Source organism: Podarcis liolepis (assembly GCF_965112155.1).
Source record: "Podarcis liolepis genome assembly, chromosome: 4".
In the NCBI taxonomy this organism is placed as follows: Eukaryota; Metazoa; Chordata; class Lepidosauria; order Squamata; family Lacertidae; genus Podarcis; species Podarcis liolepis.
This window is the reverse complement of record NC_139558.1, coordinates 71,430,476-71,439,449: the sequence shown is the minus strand read 5'-3', so window position 1 is coordinate 71,439,449 and position 8,974 is coordinate 71,430,476. Positions and strand designations below refer to the sequence as shown.

General features: G+C 41.0%; 1 long non-coding RNA gene across 1 annotated transcript; it reads left to right on the top strand.

Moving 5' to 3' along the window:
- Positions 1-1,059: 1,059 nt before the first annotated feature.
- LOC310705550 lies at positions 1,060-7,501 on the top strand. Its single transcript, XR_014525387.1, has 3 exons — positions 1,060-1,212; positions 6,524-6,629; positions 7,373-7,501. It is a non-coding gene; the product is annotated as an uncharacterized lncRNA (long non-coding RNA).
- The last annotated feature ends 1,473 nt before the right edge of the window (positions 7,502-8,974 follow it).

Genomic DNA, 8,974 nt, shown 5'->3' with positions numbered 1-8,974 from the left:
TTCCAACATGCTGAGCATTCTCAGTGCTGCACAAATGAACCTGTCATTTTAGGCAATGAAGTTAGGAATCGAGAATGGCCCATTGGAGCTACATGCTCAGGAAATGGTGCCTTATCTCTGCCCCACAGCATCATTCTCTGGCAAATACAAGATCGTTGCATCCAGCAAGCAAAGGCCCGCCGTGTATCTCCCCAAGCCATGGCAAAAGTCCTGAAAGCTTTGCAACTGGGGAGCAGTTTCATCTGCTAATACTTCTGCTTTGGAGGCCAAATGAAACCAGTACTGCCTGTGGCCTATGTAATCACCAGCCATTCATTCCACATTGCTCTCTACAAATGAGATGTCATGAGCTGCGTAAGGATTTCTGATTCCAAAGGATAGCTTGCTTTGGCTATCTATTTTGAAAGCTGCATATTTTGTTAACACATATTTTTTTAAACAAAATATTAAAACATTTTTATTTGAAAAGTAAGGGTGAGTTCTCATTCTAACATCATCTTAATATTTAGGTTGATTTTGCCAGTTATACAGTTTACTGACCTGCTCCTACCAATTAAATATAAGCTCCTTGATCCACAGTTGTTGGTTTGCTTTTGAGCAAATATGAAGTGCCAGAAACCATGTTCTCTCCATCCCACCCTTTATATTAGAATGTGTTTACAACAAGACACTAACTTAGCAAAGCAAACCTCCACATTTAGCAGGATTGAACTAAGTGAAAATAAATATTTTGACATGTGGGCACTGCATTTCCACAAAATAAAGATCCTGAGGAGATGTGATTTATATCTGTTTAAAGAAATCCTTGTGGTTTCAGTTATTTTTGAAGTGTAAATAGGAACAAACAGATATCAAAAGCATTTCAAAGTCATAGAAACTCATTCTCGTCCCTGAAAATGAACTGGAACAAGCATATCTACATTCCTCTCATTTTTTGCATTGCATCTAAATATAGACATTATGCATTGCTTGGTGTTGTAAAAGTCAATCCATTAATCACCATGGCCACAATCAAGGAAGCCTAAGCGATTCCATTCCTTTCAACAGATGTCATTCAAGAACACCTAGAAGTGTACTGCTTTTAAAATTGTGAATGCCTTTCCAGAGGACAATTCAGGCTCTCGTACAGAATATTCCTCACTTGAATTGCCATTTCATCTCCATCTTACAATAAAAAGATGGGGGAAATCTACAGAATCACCTTGACTGTAGGTAAGTCAGAAGGCCCTTTCAGGCGTGGCCTCTGTGTGTAAAGTGAATGGGTGGCTGTGCTCCAATGCACTTGTACTATCTAGCTCAATGTGAACGTTGCACATTAGCAGAAAGAAACCTGACAGTCTCCAAGGTTCAGAGTCACTTAGAGAGTAGAGAGACTGGAATTGCATTGGGTGAGAATGCATGATGAGAGCTTATATCCCACAGATAAAGAAGCTCCACAACCTCCTAGGGCTAGTAAAGTCTGGTTCTTTAGTGTGGAGCACTACTGCACCAACCTCAGCCTGCTCCCACTGGCCTGACTTTTTACTTACAACCTGTTGGTCTACTTGCCCTACCAGTCCCAATGGACACCAGCCACCATTGCCTAGGGCTATAGATAGATGTTGTTCTTGCATGTATAACATATTGCTATTGTTTACAGCATCTTAAAAAGCAATGACATTACCTTGCCAACAAAGGTCCATATAGTTAAAGCTATGGTTTTCCCAGTAGTGATGTATGGAAGTGAGAGCTGGACCATAAAGAAGGCTGATCGCCGAAGAATTGATGCTTTTGAATTATGGTGCTGGAGGAGACTCTTGAGAGTCCCGTGGACAGCAAGAAGAACAAACCTATCCATTCTGAAGGAAATCAGCCCTGAGTGCTCACTGGAAGGACAGATCATGAAGCTGAGGCTCCAATACTTTGGCCACCTCATGAGAAGAGAAGACTCCCTGGAAAAGACCCTGATGTTGGGAAAGATGGAGGGCACAAGGAGAAGGGGATGACAGAGGAAGAGATGGTTGGACAGTGTTCTCGAAGCTACCAGCATGAGTTTGACCAAACTGCAGGAGGCAGTGGAAGACAGGAGTGCCTGGCGTGCTCTGGTCCATGGGGTCATGAAGAGTCAGACACGACTAAACAACAACAAAATTGTTTACATGACCAGTTAATCCGAGGATGTAAGATAGGAGAGTCAAGAATCCCTGATCTGTCTAGAAGTTATATCCTCCAGCACCACCCCATTCACTTAAATGACTCTTTAATCTCTTGAACTTTTAAGCAAATCAGGGATCAGGCTGAGTCCAATTATTGTTATCACAGGATAACTGACAAGTTCTAGGACTCCAGCCAGTTTGGCATTTAGTGTCAGATAGACCTATACTTGTGCATAAATAAACATCTCTTTCTCCCCCCCCCCACCCTCTTACAAGGTAGGGAAATAATCTTAATCCTTGTTTTATATCAACCTACCAACATAAAACCATCAAATAATAGAATTGTAGAGTTTGAAGGGACCTGACGGTTATCTAGTCCAACCCCCTGCGATGCAGGAATCTCAACTAGATCACACATGCTAAATGGTCATCCAACCTCTGCTTAAAAACATCCATGGAAGGAAAGTCCACCATGGGAGTCTGTTCCACTGTCAAACAACTCTTACTGTCAAAAAGCTCTTCCCGTTGTTTAGTCAGAATCTCTGTTCTTGTAACTTGAAGTTATCAGTACTGGTCCTAGCCTCCAGAGCAGGAGAAAATAATCTTGTTCCTTTCTCCATGTGACAGCCATGGGTCTGTACAGAGTAAGAATGAAATGCCATAAAGGTGACTTCAGAAATAAAATGCATAAGCTCTGAAATAGAACTCGGAAGGCATAACAAGAGACAAGCAAGCAAGGGGGTCTGGTTTCCTTGATGGTCTCAGAAACTACTCATAAACTACCCCTTCTGACCAAATCAAATCTCTGCTTAAAAAGAAAAAAGAGTTCTTAGGCTTTCAAGTGGCAGTCTGCCAAATATTCATGATAAGCTTGTATTGCTCATTGCTTGAGCAGCCAAACAATGACCTGCATTGTTCCAATATCAACCAGGGAGTGGCTCCCCAGACATTTTTTTTAAAGAAAACCCCCAAAGTATTTTAAGAACAGAAAACAGGACCCAATTAGGGTTGCTTTGACTAAGCTAGCCAAAAGGCATATCTACACTAAAAATGGGGTGAATAATGAGATCTCATGTTCCCCTCCAAAACAGAGATGAAGAGACTGACTATTTTCTCATCTGCTGCCAGGTTGAATTATTATCTCTGGCACTTTGCAGGCAAGACCAGAAGAAAAACAAAATATACGCAAATAGCCCCCACCTTTATTTTGGACTTTTGCATTAATTGCTGTAAAGCAGCTGGATTTAAAAATGTCTCAGTTCACTAGACAGCACAGCAAAATGTTTATAACAGAGTCGGTCTGCAATCCTATGCTCCATCTCAAAATAATGTGATCACAATGAACCTTTTATTAAGCTTTGTGGTAACCTAGGAAGATAGCTATGTACTAAAATCATTCCTTGAGCAGAGAACTATGAACGCACAATTTATTAGCTGAAACTATCACCTGAGGACATTTTCAGTGATCCTGCTCCATTTGTGGTACCTTATCTGAGGCATGTTCTGCTCCAGCTCTTCCTTCATTCCAGCAACAACTAAAAACTTACTTGTTTGTCAAAGCACTTGTAGGATATTCAATTGTAGTTAGTAAGGCTTACTGTTAGAAGTGTGTTTCCTCTCTCTCTGATATAGTTAGATGCAGTGTCTTTTTTCTTTTGTTGAGCTTGAATTGTTGCATTTGCCCCACTCCAAGATCAGCTGATGCAGGACGGGTGAAAGATAAAGATATTAAAAAAATAAGTGACAAGAAGCTTCCAAGACACCAAATGGATCCATCTCCCATGTTGAACTATTTAAGTCAGAAGTGGAAAAACTCAGGCCTCTCTATACAGCTCATGGATTTCTTGCCATGCCTCACATCCCTCCCTAAACTTGTCCTTGTCAAGTCCTTGACTGGATTGAGGAAACCCACACTGAGACCTCCTCATGAAGGGAAGCAGTAGCAGCTTTGACTTTGGCACGGCTGACATGCAGTCTTCTAAAAGGTAAAGGACCCCTGGCGAACGACTCTGGGGTTGCGGCGCTCATCTCACTTTACTGGCTGAGGGAGCCGGCGTTTGTCTGCAGACAGTTTTTCCAGGTCATGTGGCCAGCATGACTAAGCCGCTTCTGGCGAAACCAGAGCACACATAGAAATGCCAGAGCGGTACCAAAAGCACTTTGACGTGCTTTTGAATTGCTAGGTTGGCAGGAGCTGGGACTAAACAATGGGAGCTCATCCTGTCGCAGGGATTCAAACCGCCGACCTTCTGATCGGCAAGCCCTAGGCTCAGCGGTTTACACCACAGCACCACCCATGTCCCCATGCAGTCTACTATATAGCATAAAAGTCACGTCAGCTCTTCTGCCCATTTGACCTTTGACACTGCCCCCTGCTGGCATGTGGCCCCTGGGAGGATGCCCATGAGGGAATGCAGCCCTTGCATTGAAAAGTTCACCACCCAAGTTTAAAGTACTTCAGGGGGATTCAATTTTGGATATGAATTTAAACACTCCCCTTTCTTTCCCTATTGACTTGAACTCAGGCCCAATTGGTGACCTCCACCATGACCACATATGAAAGCTGTGCTTCATCTCAAATCCCTAACACATTTGGCAAGCTCAAAATGAGGAAAACAAATTATCCTGGAACCACATTACTGAGCCAACTGTAGCTGTCCAGGAAAAGTCCTTCCCAATCCTATAAAAATAGAAGCATTTAGTTGAAGTCCATCAATGGGTAGGAATAGTAAGAAGCCTGAAAGTTCAGTCCACTGTAACTTGATAGAAAACCGGAAGAGCGCATTGTCCTGCCATCCCACCCATTGGCCAGTTCAAGCAACTAGCAATAAAAAGGGCCAATTGGATATGATAGTATAGGGGTTGAAATTCATCCCAAAGCATCTCCTTGGTCTGTCTCTTCATCTCTGCCCTAGGATGCCATGCGCATCTGCTCACCACCCGTCTGTGTGATGGCACTGGAGAGACAAATTAACCCAACTAATGCAACATCTCTGGAGCTCATTCACAGTCGTTAGATAAGAGTTCTTATTAAAGACCAGACCCTGGAGCTAGAGTCTGAATGTCTAGTCTCACTCTCATAAATGCAAGCAATGCCAAACTTGCTCAAACTGAAGGACTGTGAATTTCTAGACATTTTTTTAAAGAAGAATTCCGAGTAATGCAAGCTGCCTGTCTTGCCGATAAGAGAAGGGTTATTGTCCCACAAGCCAACTTCATCTAGAACTTGAGATCTTTTTCCTGAGGGGGAAGGGAAGGGATGTAGAAGAAATTTAGTTTACATTTAAAGGAGAAGCCACATCAGTTACATGCCCCCCCCCCAGCTGTACTCCAATGGCAACATGGTCACCCTTGGAAATTCATACTTCTCTGAATTTTGCAATGCATTTCTCCAGGCCAAGTGTTGTGATCAAGGATGCATATACTAGGGTAAGGTGAACACTAAAAAGCATATATTGGTGAAAATATACAAATATACAGGGGAAAGTATGTGTTAGGCAAAATTGTGTACAAGAATGTGTTAAAAATGTGTGCACTAAACTGCTGATGATGTGAATTGTGAATAACTGGAATTAAGCCTTGGGGACTGGGTGGGGAACCAGAATTGACAAATTTGCCCATCCTTAGCTGGGCTTTGGTTGTCTGCGTGCTGCTGCTCCTCCTCCTTCCTGTATCCTGCAACCTATACTCTTTTGAATGATAGTAATGAGATGTATTATTTAGTGCTGCCACTGTCTCTGTGACATATTTTTGAAACAAGCAAACAAAAAAATCCTTCCAGTAGCACCCTAGAGACCAACTAAGTTTGTTATTGGTATGAGCTTTCGTGTGCATGAACACTTCTTCAGATAGGTATCTGAAGAAGTGTGCATGCACATGAAAGTTCATACCAATAACAAACTTAGTTGGTCTCTAAGGTGCTACTGGAAGGAATTTTTATTTTTATTTTGTTTCGACTACGGCAGACTAACATGGCTACTTACCTGTAACTATATTTTTGAAAGAGAGAGAGAGGAAGCATATTCTACAAACAGGAAATATAGCTCTGTGGTTATTTCTTATTGTGTTTCTTATTTATAATTTCTCCTTATTAGGGCTCCTAGCTTATCATTACATTGAAGGATGTACAGCAAATGACACGATCAGTAAGAATACAGCTAAGATGCTTTTGAAAGAACTATTTCCTCTCAAAATCTGAATAAGACTTCTCAATTTCCAGTGTGGGAAAAAAATGAGGGGAGAAGAAGCATTCTTAAATCATTCTACATCTTTTTTTGTGCATCCCCCTTCTTACTTACTTTCCTGCCTTCAAATCATGTGCAAGGTGACTCATACGAATATTATCAAAATATTTTCTGTTTCAATTTTGACTCCTTCTTACTCCCCAGTTTTGATCAATTACTCAATTTCCAAGAAAGGGTGTAGATGACAGCTATCCAAGAGAAACTCCCAGAAAAAAAGATAGTACCCAGATTTACCAAAACACATCTGAAGGTAGGCGAATTATTATTAAATTGTTATCATTCCACAATGGTACTCTACAATGCTATTTGATGGAATATTTACTTTTTTAAAAAATGGACAGTTATTTGGCAGAGTGGGCTTCTGCATATGAACATGCTCAGTCTCACACTTGCCCATAGTTAGGAACATAAGAAGAGCTCTGCTGGATCAGAGCAAAGACCCATCTTGCCCAGCGTTCTGTTCTCACAGTGGCCAACCAGAAGCATATGGGAAGCCTGCAAGCAAGTTGCATTGAGGAAAGTTCACGTGCTTGTTGTACTGCGTTCTGCCGATGGAATACTAGAGATGGTGGAGGCTCCAGCAAATGCCGCAGTTTCACACTGCAAGGAATATGCATGTGGGGATGTGCAAAACAGGGAATGCTCATACATAGGGAATCTAATGCCACCATTTCATGTCTAAGGATGGATATATCTATTTCCAAACCATGCAACCTCTTTCCCAGGCTAGGAAGCCCTGTGGCTCTGTCTAATTCTGGTGAACCTCTTCTCTGCTCTCCCAATTGTCCACATAGCAGCTGCCATTCTTTCAGGCTGCAGCAAAGGGAATCAGGGGCACTCTGGGATCTGCTGAAAGGCCAGCTTCGTTTCCTGAATGGCGTCCATCCCAGTTGGTCATAAGGATTATTAAGGAACCTTAAGAATTGTTGTCTGAGTTTTCCAGCTTTCCTCTTCCTTCCTCATCCCTTTATCCTTTTGTATCATTTCTTTTAGAAGACGATCCTGAAGGCAGAGACTGTCTTATTTTTTACTGATTGTTTCTGAGCTGCTCTGGGAGCCTTTTCGCCTGAAGAGCAAAGTAAAAACACTTCAAATAAATAATAAATATAAATTAATATTTCAGTGTGTTCTGTGTTCTTCAAGTATTATATATTGGGGAGACATTAAAAAAAAAATCCAGCCCCTTGAGCTTCTCATCAACTGCTTACTCAATTACACCTTCAATTATTCATATTCTTGTTTTGGATACAAAAGTATCTGCAAGATCAACACAAGATTGTTTATTATATTCTTCTTTACCCCTTCCTTGCATATTTAATTGCTGTCACTCTAAGGGATCATGTGTGCTTCTCAGAAGATTCTCAGCTATGACAAGAATACTTGTTTCTCATTTACAATAAATTGTGTTTGAAAGGGAGCAGAGAAAAGGATAGAGCATTGCTATTTTCTCTTAATTATTCACCTTTCCACAAATCACTCACAAGACCTGTTTCTTTCGGCATAACTGTTTAGTTGCTTAAGGACGTTGAAAGTTGTTAGGAGAACCCCTCACAGAGTTACAATTCCCAGCAATGTCAACAGATTGTAGTTCCCAGGATTTGGGGGTGGGGAGGGGAGAGACATGACTGTAAAAGTGTTATAAGAGTGCTTTAGATGTATGGTGTGGATGCAACCAAAACCAGCCTTCTCCAACATGGTGCACTCTAAATGTTTTAGACTGCAGTGCCCACTACCTCCAACCAGCATGGCCAATTGTTAGGCATGATGGGAGTTGTAGTCCAGCAACACTTAGAGGGTACTAGATTGGGTAACAATGAATAAAATGGTGGACTGGCAAAAGCCATTACAATTCTCTGACATACTTATACTGGGTATTTATTGGAGATTCCAAGAAATCAGTGCAGTTTTGAGATCAGTGGTTAAAATCAGTGCAGATTTGGAAGCTGAAAACTTTCTCCTTCCTCCTCAGGCATCATTAAGCAAAATATGGTTACACTAAGTTAAGAAGGTATCCAAATGCATAGTGAACATGCAACTTCCCAGAATATATTGTAGTTATAATGCAATGTTCATGCTTTCTTTTAAGTATCGGAAGAGGAGCATTAGTGTTAATTTCTTGATTTTGTATCGGTTTCTACAGTTACTGCACTGCACTGATGTTTTGTTGGTTTCCTGCTGGTTTATAATTCTGAAAGTGATAACATATGCTCCTATTGCCACTTTTTCCAGTTAGCTAGTACTATTCACCCTACAGTAAATGCTTGCACTAGTTGAATATATTCTTTTAATATCTGCACGGTGATTCAGACCTAAGTTAAGGGCCCTTATCTGAACTGTAAATGTTGCAAAAATTGGTTAACATATTTGAATGTCTTCTGTATTATTAAATAAAGAAAGCAGAGAAAGCGCTGTGAGTAATATGGGACTAAAATATCTAATTATTTACTAGGCTGATATGGAAGTGCTTATGATTGTGAAACAGTGTCCAACAACTTGGCATTATGCTATTGTGGTGAGTGTGTTATAGAGATATTCAGATCCTCAATTAGGGCTGGACAGGAAAGAATCTTACCCTCAAACATTAATAGCTTTCTT